The sequence below is a fragment of the Syngnathus floridae genome, chromosome 10 (assembly GCF_059516105.1).
Source record: "Syngnathus floridae isolate MCC-2025c chromosome 10, RoL_Sflo_1.0, whole genome shotgun sequence".
Classification (NCBI taxonomy): domain Eukaryota; kingdom Metazoa; phylum Chordata; class Actinopteri; order Syngnathiformes; family Syngnathidae; genus Syngnathus; species Syngnathus floridae.
The window spans coordinates 16110325-16130254 of NC_142422.1; positions in this window are offsets into that span (position 1 = coordinate 16110325).

The following is a 19930-nucleotide window of genomic DNA, read 5'->3' on the forward strand; positions in this document are numbered from 1 at the left end:
TAATGGGAAGAAGACTTATTTAGTTTAATTGATCTATTTTTGTTCCCTGCCAAAATTCGATTTGCTGCAATTCCAAATTTCCAAAGTGAATGAAGGAAAGAAGTCGTTTAAATTATGATTTTGTTTAAATACTAGGCATAGACACAAAATCTACGGCACAAAATGGGCAGACTTTACTTGTTTGAAGAGGACTGGTTACAAGACAGACTTTTCTGATTTATTTAATGGGAAGAGGACTTATTTAGTTTATTTAATCTATTTTTGTTCCCTGGCAAAATTGGATTTGCTGAAATTGTATTTTGCCAAATCTCGATTTGAGACCTGATAGGAAGTATTAAACGCTTAGTTAAATCAATACAAGTTGGTAATAAGAGCGAGTAATGTTGGTTGAACCGATGAATGAAGGTTGAAAGCAATTTAAATAATGACTTTGTATAAATACTAGATATTAACAGAACATCTACTGCGCAAAATGGGCAGAGTTTACTTGTTTGAGAAGGAGTGGCTTATTCAAAACTAAGATTTATGTAATCTGTTTGTTCCCAGGCAAAATTGGATGTGATGCAATTCCAAATTTCACCACATGATGGTGCCCAATTTTGACTTCATAGGACATATTAAACACTTAGCTTGTTATTATGTTCAAGGTAATCAGATTTGTTTATCATTCTAATGGCCTCTTCAAAACTATTCTGGATTACTACTTTGGATCTATTCTACATTACTTGGCAACAACATACTCTGTAACAGATTAGGCAGTATAATCACATATGTTAACTTGAGAGTGCCCACACTCAATCTACTTATCGTGATGTGTTAAATCAATTACTGTTAGACATTATTTGTCTGATAATCTACCAAATCTTTGAATTGAAGAATTTGTGATTTAATTAATAGCTTGTTCAGGGTAATCAGACTTGTATATAATTCTAATGGCCTTCTTTTGAAAACTATTCTGAATTACAACTTTGGATCTTATATTACTTTGCAACAATCTACTCCGTGACAGATTAGGCAGTATAATCACATATGTTAACTTCAGTGCCCACACTGTATTTATTTATGGTTATTTGTTAAATCAAGTACTGTTAGACATGAAATAGGAAGTGTTTAACATAAATGTTATGGCTACTCACCATTGTAGCTCGCTCCTGGTCAATGATACAAGCCTCTTCTTGCAGTGGAAAACTTGCAGCCAACAAACACCGTGGAACCTAAAGGAATGAAATTAAACATTAACATTTCGCCTCGACCAATTTTCACACGTACAACGCAACGCGGCTACACTTCTGCTATTACAAACGTAAATCTCCTTAAACACAATGAGTGTTACTTACCGTGTACGCTCTAGACGGTCCAGTTGCAAGCAGAAAATAAAGATATTTCTGTTGATAATCGTCGCTGCTCAGTGGCTCACGGCCATCGCGCCAACAGATTTGAATTTTGGCGGAGGTTCGGGCAATTACGTCATATCCGCGGCATTTGACTGCGACGTAATACCCGCTTATCTGAAACGGCAGTTAAAAGTAGAGTTACATCAAGTTTTCTTGGAACCTAAACAAATGAAAGAAAACTATCATTTGGCCACAACCAACATTCACAGATACAACACAACGTGCGGGGTTGAGGTTAAAGATTGAGTGAAGGGCCCTCGTTTTAAACTACTGTTTTGAAAAGGAGTGGGAACAAGTAAGACGTATTTAATTTATTTAATGGGAAGTAGTAAGACTTATTAAATTTATTTAATCTACTTTTCTTCCCAGGCAAAATTTGATGTGCTGCAATTCCAAATTTCCAAAGTGAATGAAGGAATGAAGTCCTTTAAATTATGATTTTGTATAAATACTAGGCATTAACACAAAATCGACGGCACAAAATGGGCAGACTTTACTTGTTTGAAAAGGACTGGTTACAAGACAGACTTTTTTAATTTATTTAATGGGAAGAAGACTTATTTAGTTTAATTGATCTATTTTTGTTCCCTGCCAAAATTCGATTTGCTGCAATTCCAAATTTCCAAAGTGAATGAAGGAAAGAAGTCGTTTAAATTATGATTTTGTTTAAATACTAGGCATAGACACAAAATCTACGGCACAAAATGGGCAGACTTTACTTGTTTGAAGAGGACTGGTTACAAGACAGACTTTTCTGATTTATTTAATGGGAAGAGGACTTATTTAGTTTATTTAATCTATTTTTGTTCCCTGGCAAAATTGGATTTGCTGAAATTGTATTTTGCCAAATCTCGATTTGAGACCTGATAGGAAGTATTAAACGCTTAGTTAAATCAATACAAGTTGGTAATAAGAGCGAGTAATGTTGGTTGAACCGATGAATGAAGGTTGAAAGCAATTTAAATTATGACTTTGTATAAATACTAGATATTAACAGAACATCTACTGCGCAAAATGGGCAGAGTTTACTTGTTTGAGAAGGAGTGGCTTATTCAAAACTAAGATTTATGTAATCTGTTTGTTCCCAGGCAAAATTGGATGTGATGCAATTCCAAATTTCACCACATGATGGTGCCCAATTTTGACTTCATAGGACATATTAAACACTTAGCTTGTTATTATGTTCAAGGTAATCAGATTTGTTTATCATTCTAATGGCCTCTTCAAAACTATTCTGGATTACTACTTTGGATCTATTCTACATTACTTGGCAACAACATACTCTGTAACAGATTAGGCAGTATAATCACATATGTTAACTTGAGAGTGCCCACACTCAATCTACTTATCGTGATGTGTTAAATCAATTACTGTTAGACATTATTTGTCTGATAATCTACCAAATCTTTGAATTGAAGAATTTGTGATTTAATTAATAGCTTGTTCAGGGTAATCAGACTTGTATATAATTCTAATGGCCTTCTTTTGAAAACTATTCTGAATTACAACTTTGGATCTTATATTACTTTGCAACAATCTACTCGGTGACAGATTAGGCAGTATAATCACATATGTTAACTTCAGTGCCCACACTGTATTTATTTATGGTTATTTGTTAAATCAAGTACTGTTAGACATGAAATAGGAAGTGTTTAACATAAATGTTATGGCTACTCACCATTGTAGCTCGCTCCTGGTCAATGATATGAGCCTCTTCTTGCAGTGGAAAACTTGCAGCCAACAAACACCGTGGAACCTAAAGGAATGAAATTAAACATTAACATTTCGCCCGGACCAACATTCACACGTACAACGCAACGCGGCTACACTTCTGCTATTACAAACGTAAATCTCCTTAAACACAACGAGTGTTACTTACCGTGTACGCTCTAGGCAAAATTGGATGTGATGCAATTCCAAATCTATCTGAAACGGCAGTTAAAAGTAGAGTTACATCAAGTTTTCTTTTTTAATCAACACAATCATTTACAACCGTTGACCAGAAAGAATCGTCGAAATTCGACGTCCCCCACAAACGCCACGCTCACTCGCTTTTCAGGGCAACAAAAGTACTTCTTTTTAAAAACGATGAGTTGTACTTACCGTGTACGCTCTGGACGGTCCAGTTGCAAGCAGAAAATAAAAATATTTCTCTTGTTAGTCGTATGTTACCATCCGCTGTGTCTTTGTCAACATCGCCGCCATTTTCCTACTTCCTGCTGCGAGCCACGCCCACGGATTTAAATTTGGGCGGAAGCTCTTTCCATTGGCGTCGTTTTCGCGTATAGCAAATCCGATTGGTTGGGAAGGGGGCACGGTTATGCAGCCGAGGAGTCCTGTGATCGGTGGGATGTAAAGTAGGCGTCGACGTCACGTCCGCGTCACGTGACCACGACGTGGCAGACGTCAAATAGCAACCGCTGTTTTGTTTAGTAGACTTACAGTTGTTATGCATTGACATAATGGCGCACACACCAAATAGATTTAAATAAATTAAATAATTCTTCTGCCCACTCTCTTTTAAACAAGTTAACTCTCCCCGCGGATTTGAATTCCGGCGAAAGTTACGCCCATCGACGTCACGTATGTCACGTGACCACGACGTGGCAGATGTCATATAGCAACCGCTGTTTTGTTTAGTAGATTTACAGTTGTTATGCATTGGCATAATGGTGTGCACTCAAAATAGATTTAAATAAATTAAATATTTCTTCTGCCTACTCCCTTTTAAACAAGTTAACTCTGCCCACGTCCATTGACGTCTTGTCTGCGTCACGTGACCACGACGTAGCGACGTCATATAGTAACCGCTGTTTTGACCAGTAGACTTAGTTATTATGCGTTGACATAATGGCGCACTGGTTAGCATGGCCACCTCTTAAGCATGATGATGCGGGTTCGACGCCTGATCAATGTTAGCATGGAGTGAGCTGAAGTGCATGGCGCTGAAGATTTGAATCTTTGAAATGCGCTGAGGTCTGACATATCAGGCAGAATGGTTTGCCATCACGTTCAACAAAAAATAGAAACTTTCCCACTCTGATTAAAACGTCCTGTGTTCATCTACGTATTTTCGTTTTGCTGTGCATCTTTTCCCTGCCATTTCGAGAGCCCAATTGACACTCATAGTTTAAAGAAATGTGTTTGCCCATCCTACTTTGTGGAATTTCACCACATGCGCTTTTGACCAAAATACCAAATTGAACTCAAGTGAAGCCAACACGCACAACCCCCCCCCCCCCCCCCCCCACACACACACACACAAATGTTGATATGAACATAAAAGAGCCGCATGCGGTTCGGGAGTTGCGGCTTGGCCAAACCTGTACTATACAACTTTATTTGTATAAAATTTTCACAACAGCTGTCACACAAACAAAGCGGGAAAAACCGAAGACGTGCGTGTTCCGCCCACGCTGGATTTATTTGCACCTTTGAAAAGACACCGTATTGCCGCAGATGTGGCAAAGAGTACTTTTGGGCATCTGAGACGGAAGGATGTCCAAAGCATCACGTCACCTGCTCTGGTAGGCATGGTGGTGGGACGTTGAGGTCAACCGCTTTGGGGTTGGCTGACTCTTTGATCGCAGGATGCCACACACTTGAAGACAGAAGCAGAAAAGCAGAGCTAAATGCAAAATGTACTCACCGGTGACTCCAATTTTTTTCCCCCCTGAAGAAACAGCTGGACGGGTGGCCCCGGCTGGCCAGTGGGACTCTTGTTATTCTGACCCTTTTTAGTGCGCGTTTGGGGCAACAACCGTTTTTTGTGGCGCTCTCTTCTGGTTCAAAAGTGCCCTGCATGTGAATTTGCTTTTCCTGCCTTCTGATTGGATGAGCGCCGGTGTGACGCGGTGCCTCTGTCACCGTGGCGGGGGGTATACGTTGGCATCGGAGCGTCTGCCAACGTCTGAGACCGGCTGGCAGTGTATCGGAGGTGTCGAGTGCGGTGCCGCTGGAGCTCACTCACCAGCTGGTGTTAGGGCCACAGAATGAAGGCCAAGGAGAAGAATAGAAAGAGAAACAGAAACTTCTCCTCCAATTGTTTGATTTGTCTCTTCTGAGCTTCGATGAATTCTTTCAGCTCTTTGTTCCTCTAGGACGGACAAATGGAAAGTGGCATTCAAAAGCCAGTAAGCGTGCAAGTAAGTGCCGGGCTGGCTTTGGGCCCTTACCTGTTGCGCGCTGTGCAGCAGATCCATTCTCTCTTGGAGGATGCAAGCGTCGCGCTCCCTCAACTCGCACATCAGGGCTCGCTTCCATTGGTCCACGGCGCTCCTAAGCTCTTCTCTCTGATCCGCCGTCAGCACGTCATTCACGCCAGCGTGGCTGGCTTTTTCGCCGTCCGTGGCGGGGCAGTCCCGCTGCGGTAGCGCCTCGTACAACATGGCCTCCAGCTCCAGGATCCTCTGGGCCGCAATCCTCGTCCATCAGTGGTCCGGCGGGAGATTTGAGGGCGGCTTACCTTATGAGCCTGGTCCATGGAACACTTCCTGAAGTCCAACTCTTCATCCAGGTAGCCCTTCTGCTTGCAGAACATATCCTAGCACAGCTCAAGGTCAGAATTGTTGGGGCACATTGCCGGAGTTCCCCTTGGCTGATGTCGCGTGTCTGTCTACCTTCTCACTTTCAATGTCCAACATCTTCTGTTGAAGTGCTGACTTGGTCACTTTGATGTATTCTAACCACTGAGGAAAGGCTGCTGTCACATAAGCAGAATGCGAGAGCGTGCGTGGACGTGCGCGTTACCTTCTCGGCTAGGGTGAGAAGGGTCCTGGCGTGAATCACGACCACCTGCTCCTCGTTGGTGAGATTCTGCAAGAGCCCAAAGGCACAGCGTCAACAAGCTTCTTTCAGCGCAAAGCCTTCCAAAAGTCACATTTGAGCCGCCGAGTCTCGTGGAGTGCGAACATAAGGAGTTCGACATACACTTACGGCGTTATAGCCCAGGATGTCCAGCTTCTTCATCAGATCACTGATGACGATGTCCGGGGGAAAGGCGCAAGGAGCAATGTAAGGTGTTCTGGGACCTCGGGTTAAGGTTAGGGTTGCGAGGGACGCCTTACGTACGCTCACGCCCTCGGCCTCGCAGTAGATCTGCAAAGGGCTGAGGCCGTCTGGGAAACGGACTTGCAGAAACTTCAAGACGGGGGAGCGCCACTCCCTCTCCTGAAAGGCAGAGGCATGCATCCGTCCGTCCGTCCGTCCGTCCGTCCGTCCGTCACATCTCTGGCCTCAACACGCTTGTGCGAGTCTTCCCACCTCCAGCTCCAGGATGCGGAACTCAAGCAGTTCGTTTTGGTCTCGGATATCCTGGATGTGCTCTTTCAGACGCGCTTCTTCCGCCTCCATCCGCCTGACCTGAAAAGACAGTCAGACCTCATCTGCGGGGCTTCCCGACAGGTGTGACGCCAAGCGACTCCGCCCAGCGCCTTTCTTTCCGTCACCTTTTCGGCCAACTGCTGATTGCTCTGACGCAGCAGCTGCTTCTCCTCCACCCACTTGACATTCTAGAAGAGACAAACGCGTGGACAGCTTTGGAATGTTGTGTCATTTTCATCCACAAATTCTTTGGTTGACTGGAAAATGACATTTGCTTTTCTCCGCATTTTCCCAGCCACGTTCGGGGGGGGGGGGCAGAGCTAAATGCAAAATGTACTCACCGGTGACTCCAATTTTTTTCCCCCCTGAAGAAACAGCTGGACGGGTGGCCCCGGCTGGCCAGTGGGACTCTTGTTATTCTGACCCTTTTTAGTGCGCGTTTGGGGCAACAACCGTTTTTTGTGGCGCTCTCTTCTGGTTCAAAAGTGCCCTGCATGTGAATTTGCTTTTCCTGCCTTCTGATTGGATGAGCGCCGGTGTGATGCGGTGCCTCTGTCACCGTGGCGGGGGGTATACGTTGGCATTGGAGCGTCTGCCAACGTCTGAGACCGGCTGGCAGTGTATCGGAGGTGTCGAGTGCGGTGCCGCTGGAGCTCACTCACCAGCTGGTGTTAGGGCCACAGAATGAAGGCCAAGGAGAAGAATAGAAAGAGAAACAGAAACTTCTCCTCCAATTGTTTGATTTGTCTCTTCTGAGCTTCGATGAATTCTTTCAGCTCTTTGTTCCTCTAGGACGGACAAATGGAAAGTGGCATTCAAAAGCCAGTAAGCGTGCAAGTAAGTGCCGGGCTGGCTTTGGGCCCTTACCTGTTGCGCGCTGTGCAGCAGATCCATTCTCTCTTGGAGGATGCAAGCGTCGCGCTCCCTCAACTCGCACATCAGGGCTCGCTTCCATTGGTCCACGGCGCTCCTAAGCTCTTCTCTCTGATCCGCCGTCAGCACGTCATTCACGCCAGCGTGGCTGGCTTTTTCGCCGTCCGTGGCGGGGCAGTCCCGCTGCGGTAGCGCCTCGTACAACATGGCCTCCAGCTCCAGGATCCTCTGGGCCGCAATCCTCGTCCATCAGTGGTCCGGCGGGAGATTTGAGGGCGGCTTACCTTATGAGCCTGGTCCATGGAACACTTCCTGAAGTCCAACTCTTCATCCAGGTAGCCCTTCTGCTTGCAGAACATATCCTAGCCAGTAATGCCAGACGGATGAGTGACTGAAGAATGTAGCTATTTTGTCTGAGAAAAAGGTGTGCTCATTGATGAGCTTACCTGTCCTTGTTGCTTCAGCGCTGACTCCAGATCTGCTACTCTGCTTTGATAGTGACCCATTTCTACCATCAGCTTTTCTCTGGTCTGAAAGGAGGAGGAGGGAGGCTCCTCCTCCTCCTTTCAGACCAGAGAACACCCGAGGCTGGGTGAGAACGGGGAGGCTGCGACCCGGCCGGGGGTTGCGGGAAGGGGCGCCACCTTGATCTCCTTCTCGGCGTCGTAGTCCCCTTTCGCTGGTCTGGGCTAGCAGAGCGTAGGCTCGTTGCAGCGCTTGATATTCTTGCGTCAGCTGGCGGTAGCGAAGCTCCGCCTCTTCATGCACACACCAATGCAACACAGCACTAGTACCAGAATCAGTCAGACCGGCGACAAAGCACCCGCGACGCAAAGACGAGTCCGATTCCAGGCTGAAGAGGAATGTTTGGTGCCAATACGCTGGCAGAAATGGCGGGCTACCTCTTCGGGTTCCGTGTCGGGGGTTCTGTCGGTGTGAAAAGACAAGGACGATCCGTCCGAGTCCACCAACACGTCTTCGTCGTAGCCGTAAAATGTTTCGATGACCTGCGGGCGCGGAAGCGAACATCTCTCTGAACAAACTGAAGCGACACCTCACGATGAATCGACGAGAGGAACGATAGCGAGAAAAAGGCCATTTCATCTTGCGCAACACCAAGCAGCCGCAAACAAACAGACTCACCTTGCAGGACCTCACGCTTTGTTCCTCCTCAGAGATTCTCGACGTCGGTATCGTAGCAGCAAATCTCTCTCCTGTCGACACAAATAATCCGCCTTTGAGATTCTTTGGATGCAAAGGGAACGAACGGCTCCGGCGCAGAAACAAACGCGACTCACAATGACATTTCTGACATGAGCTCCTGTCTCCAGAGCCTGAAAAACACGTCACCGGCGATGATTGGAGGGACGCTCGTCTTTTCCAAAAGTGACAACTACAGGGTGTGTCAGGGTTTTCCAGATTATCTTTATCGTATCATTGTGTTGCTTTGACTTTGACTGCGACCTGTAATAAATAATATTATTTATCCCTTATTTATCCCTATCGCTTATCCCTTCCTACACAAAGTCGTAAAACACCCCTTGCTATGTTTTGACTAGAGGTCAAGGGCTTCCTCTATTCAATCCACTCTTACACCCACCCTGTTTCTCTTAATTAAAATGCTCGTGCAGGAGCCGAGAGTCAGACTTCATTCGTACAACGGATGGACTCTCCACCTGCAGGTGTCCAAAAGAACTTACTTGTCTCCCGTGTGGTTCTTGCAAAATAAGTTGGAGCGAGCGCAACTCTAACAGGGTGCATTTTGCCACTAGCTGCCTACGGACAATGACGTCGCGCTCGCGGCTCATGGTTGACGGGCTGAGCAGCCGGGCAAGTCCGTCGTTTTCAGCGCACAGCGAGTGGCAAAGGCGCTGACAAAACGGGAGCTTTGAGCTGCTGAAAACGGCAAAACAAGTCTAAAGCGTGTTCAAACGCGTGCGCACAATGTTCCTGCTTGAAAGGTCGGAATTTAAGGGGCCAATTTTTTGGATGGCGGCCGCCGGCCAAGCTTTGGACGGAAAAGGTTTCCTGGCGACAGCGAGCGAGCGCGGCGCTGCCGTACGTGCACCGAGTCGCCTGCCTGAAGACCTTGGACAAGTCGTCGATGATGTGCCGCTGCTCCACAACTTGAAGGAACTCCATTTCACCGTCCTGCTGGCCGCAACCGCGGTCCAGGTCATTGAGCGAACTAGGCCTTCTCTGTGGAACACAAATGCAGTGGACTCTGTTGGCACGCCGCCGTTGTCCGCGTCGACTTACCAAGCTTGCCATCTCCTCGTTCTCCTGGGTGACAAAGCGCACTTTGTTTTCAAGGCGACACAGCACCAGCGAGAGTTCTTCATTCTTCCTGCTCAGGCGTTTGTTTTTGTACAGGAGTGGCAGAAACTGGCTTTCTGTTTCTCTCAGTCGCTTTAGCTGCAAGCATGAAGTGCGGGATGTGAAAGACGCACAACACGCGGGCCAGAACGTATCCATTCCTTTTGCATCGGTTTGAACGGAATCGTGGCTTTGGCTCCCAATAAAAGACATCTACCAGGCAACCGACTCGCCGCGCCGCTCAACTAATAAGCAAGCGCAATGGGTGCCTCGCTGGATGGCGCGCATCAAACGTAGCGCAAACCTTCAAGCGTGCCGTCAATAAATTACCAGTTCATTGCGCTCTTCAGAAAGCAGGGCGTTTCGATCCTCCAGTTTCCTGATGACTGCGCTGAGCTCAGCGATTTTCAGATGAAACCGTCGCGTGTCCCGATCCTCCTGAGACTGAAAACGCCCCGCAACACACACACACAAGCACTCGTTCAAAGTTCAAAACTGTTTTTGTGCTACCTTCCTCCAGCAACGAACTAAGTCATGCGTACTGCAAGTGTGTGATGAGGTGGCTTACGCAATGAAGAGGATTGCTAGTAGCGGCGTTGACCCCACTTCCAGGGTAGTTTAGGCCCGCCCTTTGGGAATCCCTCAGGGCAGCGATCTGCTGCTCGGCAGCCTGAGTCTGCAGCTGAAGGCGGTGGACGTGGCCGGCCCCAGGGCTTCATCCAAAACACTAACCGCTCTGTCTTTCAGCTTGATCTCATCCGTCTGGATGTACAAACGGGGAGCGCTCAGGCAGGCGGGCAAACTCATTTGCCAGAATTGTGACAAAAACAAAGAGAGCAACCGGCCAATTTTTTTCTTGAATCGACTAGAACACCTTTGCTGTGACAAAAGCGAAGCGAGCAACCGGACATTTTCTTCTTGTGAAATAGAATAGAATAGAATGCCTTAGGTGTCATTGCACTGCAGGTATACAACGAAATTGGGAACATAGCCACGCACCGCGCATCTGATCAGTCCTACCAGTCGGCGGATCTCCCTCTCGCAGTCTCTCTTGGTTCGGCTCAGCTCCTCCCGATGCTGGTGATGAGCCGATCGGAGCTCGGCCGCTCGGGACTGCCAGGCCTGCTGGGCCGCTGCCAGGGCTTCTTCCGCGCTCCTGGTGGAGGCGACACCGCTCGGTCTCCCGACACCGCCGCGTCTCCTCCACCTCCGCCAGCAAAGCGCCCCCCCTCCTCACCTGAGCAGACATTGCGCCACACCGGGCCGTTGAGACCGCAACGGAGCGCCGCGACGCTTACTGGGGACAAGCTACACAATACGGTAGCGGCCGCATCGAAGCCCGACGTGGCGTGCGGATAGTCAGACACGGATAGAGCGGATCACCTTGTCCATGGAGCCGTCCCTCAGGCTGAGGACCAAGGCATTCAGTCGCTGGATCTCTCCATCTTTGATTTTGATCACTCTCATCAGCTCCATTTCATGCTGCCGCAGTAATGTCTCCCTGGTAATGGCTAACTCTTTCTGCTTCTCCTCATGGAGTTTGCTTTTGAGTTCCGTCATGGCGGCGGTGGCACGGTGGTGCTCCGCCCGCAGGTCCTGACTTCTCTCTCTCTCCAGACAGCTGACCTGACATGACTTAGACTTAGACAAACTCTATTGTCATCTTGTCTGCACATGGTGCATACAAAACGAAATTCCGTTGCATACGTCTTACAACAAAGTAGTGATATTGCAGTTGAATAGAAGTAACATATCCTATGAAAATATATATATATACATATATACTATATATATATATATATATATATATTAAAAATAAGTATAAAGTGCAGCAGTGATAATTATGCAATAGTGCAAGTAGGCAAAACAGTATTCAAGAGTGTGCAGAGGAATGCTAAACCATGTATTAAACTTCTATTTAAAGGGTTTATACAAGTTCAGTAAAGTTGGTAGTGCGAGATAGTGCAAGATAGAGGTCCGTAGTGTCATAAAGTACAGTTCTGTGAATGTGTGATGCAGAGTTCAGTTTAGAGCTCAACAGTTCTAGTGTTCAACAGTCTGATGACAGCAGGGAAAAAGCTGTTGCAGAACCTGGTGGACCTGCAGCGGATGCTGCAAACCTCTTCCCAGAGGGCAGCAGGGAGAACAGTCCATGGTGGGGGTGTGATGGGTCATTGATGATGTTACGGGCACGGGACATGCAGCGCTGAGATGAAATGTCCTGAATGGAGGGAAGAGGAGCCCCTATGATCCTCTCTGCTGTCCTCACCACTCTCCTCACGTTCTTCCAATCGGAGGCGGTGCAGCCTCCACACCACACAGAGAGACAGCTTGTCAGAATGCTCTCTATGGTGCTCCTGTAGAACGTCCTCATGATGGGTGGGGGCAGGTGGGCTCTCCTCATCCTCCGCAGGAAGTACAAGCGCTTCTGTGCCCTCTTGACCAGTGCCGTAGTGTTCATAGTCCAGGTGAGGTCTTCTGTGATGTGGACCCCCAGGAATTTGGTGGTGCTGACCACCTCCACAGCTGAGCTGTTGATGATCAGTGGAGCGTGGTGAGGCTGTTTTTTCCTGAAGTCGACGATGATCTCCTTCATCTTCTCCTCATTCAGGATCAGGCTGTTTTCTCTGCACCAGCCCACCAGCTGCTCCACCTCCTCTCTGTAGTCCAGGTCGTTGTTGTCTCTGATGAGCCCCACCACCGTTGTGTCGTCTGCTGACTTCACGATGTGATTGGTGGTGAACCTGAGGACGCAGTCGTGTGTCATCAGGGTGCACAGCAGGGGGCTCAGGACGCAGCCCTGAAGGGAGCCTGTGCTGAGGGTGATGACATCAGAGGTGTTCTGTCCGACCCGGACTGACTGAGGTCTGTTGGTGAGGAAGTCTAGCAGCCAGTTGCGAAGGGGGGTGTTGAAGCCCAGGTGTTCCAATTTTCCTACCAGATGCTGTGGGATGATGGTGTTAAACGCTGAGCTGAAGTCCAGGAACAGCCTCCGCACATGGGTGTTCTTCTCCTCCAGGTGAGCCAGGCTCAGGTGAAGAACGGAGGAGATGGCGTCCTGAGTGGAGCGGTTTTGCCGGTCGGCAAACTGGAACGGGTCAAATAATAGGGGGAGTCTGGAAACGATGTGACCTTTAAGCAGCCTTTCGAAGCACTTCATCATAACCGGAGTCAGTGCAACAGGCCGGTAATCATTAAATGAGGTGATTTGAGGTTTCTTCGGCACCGGAATGATGGAGGCAGTCTTAAAGCACGCCGGCACTGTGGCTTGGCCCAGCGAGGTGTTAAAAATGTCTGTGATGACCCCAGCCAGATGACTTGCACATTCCCTGAACACACGCCCAGGAATGTTGTCGGGGCCAGGGGCCTTACAGGGGTTGACTCTCCTCAGGGTCTTCAACACATCGGCGGAGTCAAGGCAGAGTACCTCCTCTTCCTGATGGGGGACAGTTTTAACTGCTGGAGTGCCGTTTAGTGCCTCGAACCTCCCAAAGAAGTTATTTAGACCATTTAGAAAGTCAGCATCAACTACACCCACCGGGGGGGGGGAGGGTGAGTTGTAGTCTGTAATCGCCCGTATGCCTTGCCACATACTCCTGATGTTTTTGACGTCGTGGAAACGATCCTGAAATTTTTGACTGCGGTCTCGCTTCGCTATCCTGATGGCACGGTTCAAGTTGGCTCTCGCTGTCCTCAGTGTCTCCTTGTCGCCAGACTTGAAGGCAGAGTTCCGCGCTCGTAGCGTTTGACGTACCTCCTCAGTCATCCAGGGTCGTTGGTTGCCCTGGGTGATGATATTCTTAGTGGTGCTGACGTCCTCGGTGCATTTGTTGATGTAGGCTGACACAGTCATGGCACACGCATGTCTAATCTACATCGGGAAAACTGGGAGGGAGGGAGGCAGGCAGGGAGGCAGGCAGGGAGGCAGGCAGGGAGGCAGGCAGTGTCTGTCTGTTGAGGTTTTCACCTTGTTCTTCTCCTGCTGAAGTTCTAACTGGACGTCCATCAGTTTGGTTCTCAGCTCGTCATTGGCGGCCTGAAGGGCGTCCGTTCGCTCCGCCTTGGCCCGCCCTGCCGGAGCTCGTTTGGACATCTCTTACTCGAGTCTCGCCCGGTCGTCAGTCAGAGATCACAACATTTGTACCTGGAGAGCACAAACGCAGCGCTGTTTTCCACTGGCTTCGAACTCAACTTCAATCGGTACCGTAACTTACAACATCATAAACATAGAACTAGCTTGACTTATTCATTGAATAAATGCATTTGGTTCTTCAAAACTGCATCACGCAACATAGCGTGACCGAGACGGCCGTTATCCACCTGCGTGAAGTTATTTGGTGAAATGAATGAGATGTTTAAGACACCATCGTTCTGTCTCTATGTAGATGAAGGTAAATAATCGATTGCTGAAGGTCCAAAGGTGTTGTGATAAACAAATAAACATATTAGTGATTAGTGACATATTTGTGATAAACATATTAGGCAGGATAATCACATATGTTAACGTGACTGCCCACACTGTATTTATTTATGGTTATTTGTTAAATCGAGTACTGTTAGACATGAAATAGGAAGTGTTTAACATAAATGGAAGACGAAAGGGGTACTCACCATTGTAGCTCCTGCTGGTCAATGATACGAGCCTCTTCTTGCAGTGGAAAACATACAGCCAACAAACACCGTGGAACCTAAAGGAATGAAATTAAACATTAACATTTAGCCTCAACCAACATTCACAGATACAACGCAACGCAAACTACACAAACGTAAATCTTTTTAAACACAATGAGTTGTACTTACCGTGTACGCTCTAGACGGTCCACTTGCAAGCGGAAAATAAAGATATTTCTGTTGATAATCGTCGTGTTTGTATCCGGTGTCTCGCTCAAGGCCATTGCGCCCACAGATTTGAATTTTGGCGAGAGTTCAGCCTATTGACGTCATTTCCGCGGTGTAATACCCGCATATCTGAAACGGCAAAGTTAAGAGTAGAGTTAAATAAAGTTTTTAGTCAACGCAATAATTTACAACCGTTGACCAGTCGAAATAATCGTCGAAATTTGGCGTCTGTGGCTGGAAGCAGACGCCGAGTTCGACATTCCTCCCAAACGCCACACTCCCTTGCTTTTCAGGGCTAAAAAAAAACAGTTGTAATTACCTTGTACGCTCTAGACGGTCAAGTTGCAAGCTGAAAACAAAAATATTTGCCTTGTTAGTCATCGTGTTACTAACAGCTGTGTCTTGTTTGCCAGAACTGCCGCTTTCCTACTTCCTGTTGCAAGCCACGCCCACGGATTATAATTTTGCCGTGAGTTCCGCCTATTGACGTCATGTCCGCGTCACATGACTGCGACGTAATATTATCTAAAACTGTTTGTGCGGTATTGTGTTGTTCTGTGCGGTATTGTGTTATTCTGTGCGGCGTCGTGTTGTTCTGTGCGGCGTCGTGTTGTTCAGTGCGACGTCGTGTTGTTCAGTGCGGCATGGTGTTGTTCAGTGCGGCATGGTGTTGTTCAGTGCGGCATGGTGTTGTTCAGTGCGGCATAATGTTGTTCAGTGCGGCATAATGTTGTTCAGTGCGGCATAATGTTGTTCAGTGCGGCATGGTGTTGTTCAGTGCGGCATGGTGTTGTTCAGTGCGGCATAATGTTGTTCAGTGCGCCATAATGTTGTTCAGTGCGGCATGGTGTTGTTCAGTGCGGGATGGTGTTGTTCAGTGCAGGATGGTGTTGTTCAGTGCGGCATGGTGTTGTTCAATGCGGCATGGTGTTGTTCAGTGCGGGATGGTGTTGTTCAGTGCGGCATGGTGTTGTTCAGTGCGGCATAATGTTGTTCAGTGCGGCATGGTGTTGTTCAGTGCGGCATGGTGTTGTTCAGTGCGGCATGGTGTTGTTCAGTGCGGCATGGTGTTGTTCAGTGCGGCATGGTGTTGTTCAGTCCGGGATGGTGTTGTTCAATGCGGGATCGTGTTGTTCAGTGCGGGGTGGTGTTGTTCAGTGCGGGATGGTGTTGTTCAGTGCGGCATGGTGTTGTTCAATGCGGCATGGTGTTGTTCAGTGCGGGATGGTGTTGTTCATTGCGGCATGGTGTTGTTCAGTGCGGCATGGTGTTGTTCAGTGCGGCATGGTGTTGTTCAGTGCGGCATGGTGTTGTTCAGTGCGGCATGGTGTTGTTCAGTGCGGAATGGTGTTGTTCAGTGCGGCATGGTGTTGTTCAGTCCGGGATGGTGTTGTTCAATGCGGGATCGTGTTGTTCAGTGCGGGGTGGTGTTGTTCAGTGCGGGATGGTGTTGTTCAGTGCGGCATGGTGTTGTTCAATGCGGCATGGTGTTGTTCAGTGCGGGATGGTGTTGTTCATTGCGGCATGGTGTTGTTCAGTGCGGCATGGTGTTGTTCAGTGCGGCATGGTGTTGTTCAGTGCGGCATGGTGTTGTTCAGTGCGGCATAATGTTGTTCAGTGCGGCATGGTGTTGTTCAGTGTGGAAAGGTGTTGTTCAGTGCAGGATGGTGTTGTTCAGTGCGGCATGGTGTTGTTCAATGCAGGATCGTGTTGTTCAGTGCAGCATAATGTTGTTCAGTGCAGCATGGTGTTGTTCAGTGCGGCATGGTGTTGTTCAATGCGGCATGGTGTTGTTCACTGCGGGATGGTGTTGTTCAATGCGGGATCGTGTTGTTCAGTGCGGCATAATGTTGTTCAGTGCAGCATGGTGTTGTTCAGTGCGGCATGGTGTTGTTCAGTGCGACATAATGTTGTTTAGTGCGGCATAATGTTGTTCAGTGCGGCATAATGTTGTTCAGTGCGGCATGGTGTTGTTCAGTGCGGCATGGTGTTGTTCAGTGCGGCATGGTGTTGTTCAGTGCAGGATGGTGTTGTTCAGTGCGGCATGGTGTTGTTCAATGCGGCATGGTGTTGTTCAGTGCGGAATGGTGTTGTTCAGTGCAGGATGGTGTTGTTCAGTGCGGCATGGTGTTGTTCAGTGCGGAATGGTGTTGTTCAGTGCGGCATGGTGTTGTTCAGTGCGGCATGGTGTTGTTCAGTGCAGGATGGTGTTGTTCAATGCGGGATCGTGTTGTTCAGTGCGGCATGGTGTTGTTCAGTGCGGCATGGTGTTGTTCAGTGCGGCATAATGTTGTTCAGTGCGGCATGGTGTTGTTCAGTGCGGCATGGTGTTGTTCAGTGCGGCATGGTGTTGTTCAGTGCGGCATGGTGTTGTTCAGTGCGGCATAATGTTGTCCAGTGCGCCTTAATGTTGTTCAGTGCGGCATGGTGTTGTTTAGTGCGGGATGGTGTTGTTCAGTGCAGGATGGTGTTGTTCAGTGCGGCATGGTGTTGTTCAATGCGGCATGGTGTTGTTCAGTGCGGGATGGTGTTGTTCAGTGCGGCATGGTGTTGTTCAGTGCGGCATAATGTTGTTCAGTGCGGCATGGTGTTGTTCAGTGCGGCATGGTGTTGTTCAGTGCGGCATGGTGTTGTTCAGTGCGGCATGGTGTTGTTCAGTGCGGAATGGTGTTGTTCAGTGCGGCATGGTGTTGTTCAGTGCGGGATGGTGTTGTTCAATGCGGGATCGTGTTGTTCAGTGCGGGGTGGTGTTGTTCAGTGCAGGATGGTGTTGTTCAGTGCAGGATGGTGTTGTTCAGTGCGGCATGGTGTTGTTCAATGCAGGATCGTGTTGTTCAGTGCAGCATAATGTTGTTCAGTGCAGCATGGTGTTGTTCAGTGCGGCATGGTGTTGTTCAATGCGGCATGGTGTTGTTCAGTGCGGGATGGTGTTGTTCAGTGCGGCATGGTGTTTTTCAGTGCGGCATAATGTTGTTCAGTGCGGCATGGTGTTGTTCAGTGCGGCATGGTGTTGTTCAGTGCAGGATGGTGTTGTTCAGTGCGGCATGGTGTTGTTCAATGCAGGATCGTGTTGTTCAGTGCAGCATAATGTTGTTCAGTGCAGCATGGTGTTGTTCAGTGCGGCATGGTGTTGTTCAATGCGGCATGGTGTTGTTCACTGCGGGATGGTGTTGTTCAATGCGGGATCGTGTTGTTCAGTGCGGCATAATGTTGTTCAGTGCAGCATGGTGTTGTTCAGTGCGGCATGGTGTTGTTCAGTGCGACATAATGTTGTTTAGTGCGGCATAATGTTGTTCAGTGCGGCATAATGTTGTTCAGTGCGGCATGGTGTTGTTCAGTGCGGCATGGTGTTGTTCAGTGCGGCATGGTGTTGTTCAGTGCAGGATGGTGTTGTTCAGTGCGGCATGGTGTTGTTTAATGCGGCATGGTGTTGTTCAGTGCGGGATGGTGTTGTTCAGTGCAGGATGGTGTCGTTCAGTGCGGCATGGTGTTGTTCAGTGCGGAATGGTGTTGTTCAGTGCGGCATGGTGTTGTTCAGTGCGGCATGGTGTTGTTCAGTGCAGGATGGTGTTGTTCAATGCGGGATCGTGTTGTTCAGTGCGGCATGGTGTTGTTCAGTGCGGCATGGTGTTGTTCAGTGCGGCATAATGTTGTTCAGTGCGGCATGGTGTTGTTCAGTGCGGCATGGTGTTGTTCAGTGCGGCATGGTGTTGTTCAGTGCGGCATGGTGTTGTTCAGTGCGGCATACTGTTGTCCAGTGCGCCATAATGTTGTTCAGTGCGGCATGGTGTTGTTTAGTGCGGGATGGTGTTGTTCAGTGCAGGATGGTGTTGTTCAGTGCGGGATGGTGTTGTTCAGTGCGGCATGGTGTTGTTCAGTGCGGGATGGTGTTGTTCAGTGCGGCATGGTGTTGTTCAGTGCGGCATAATGTTGTTCAGTGCGGCATGGTGTTGTTCAGTGCGGCATGGTGTTGTTCAGTGCGGCATGGTGTTGTTCAGTGCGGCATGGTGTTGTTCAGTGCGGAATGGTGTTGTTCAGTGCGGCATGGTGTTGTTCAGTGCGGGATGGTGTTCAATGCGGGATCGTGTTGTTCAGTGCGGGGTGGTGTTGTTCAGTGCAGGATGGTGTTGTTCAGTGCAGGATGGTGTTGTTCAGTGCGGCATGGTGTTGTTCAATGCGGCATGGTGTTGTTCAGTGCAGGATGGTGTTGTTCAGTGCGGCATGGTGTTGTTCAATGCGGCATGGTGTTGTTCAATGCGGCATGGTGTTGTTCAGTGCGGCATGGTGTTGTTCAGTGCGGCATGGTGTTGTTCAGTGCAGCGTAATGTTGTTCAGTGCGGCATGGTGTTGTTCAGTGCGGAATGGTGTTGTTCAGTGTGGCATGGTGTTGTTCAGTGCAGGATGGTGTTGTTCAGTGCGGCATGGTGTTGCTCAGTGCGGCATGGTGTTGTTCAGTGCGGGATGGTGTTGTTCATTGCGGCATGGTGTTGTTCATTGCGGCATGGTGTTGTTCAGTGCGGCATGGTGTTGTTCAGTGCGGCATAATGTTGTTCAGTGCGCCATAATGTTGTTCAGTGCGGCATGGTGTTGTTCAGTGCGGGATGGTGTTGTTCAGTGCAGGATGGTGTTGTTCAGTGCGGCATGGTGTTGTTCAGTGCGGCATGGTGTTGTTCAGTGCGGCATAATGTTGTTCAGTGCGGCATAATGTTGTTCAGTGCGGGATGGTGTTGTTCATTGCGGCATGGTGTTGTTCAGTGCGGCATGGTGTTGTTCAGTGCGGCATGGTGTTGTTCAGTGCGGGATGGTGTTGTTCAGTGCAGGATGGTGTTGTTCAGTGCGGCATGGTGTTGTTCAGTGCGGCATGGTGTTGTTCATTTCGGCATAATGTTGTTCAGTGCGGCATAATGTTGTTTAGTGCGGCATGGTGTTGTTCAGTGCGGGATGGTGTTGTTCAGTGCGTTATAATGTTGTTCAGTGCGGCATGGTGTTGTTCAGTGCGGCATGGTGTTGTTCAGTGCGGCATGGTGTTGTTCAGTGCGGCATAATGTTGTTCAGTGAGGCATAATGTTGTTCAGTGCGGCATGGTGTTGTTCAGTGCGGGATGGTGTTGTTCAGTGCGGGATGGTGTTGTTCAGTGCGGCATGGTGTTCAATGCGGAATGGTGTTGTTCAGTGCAGGATGGTGTT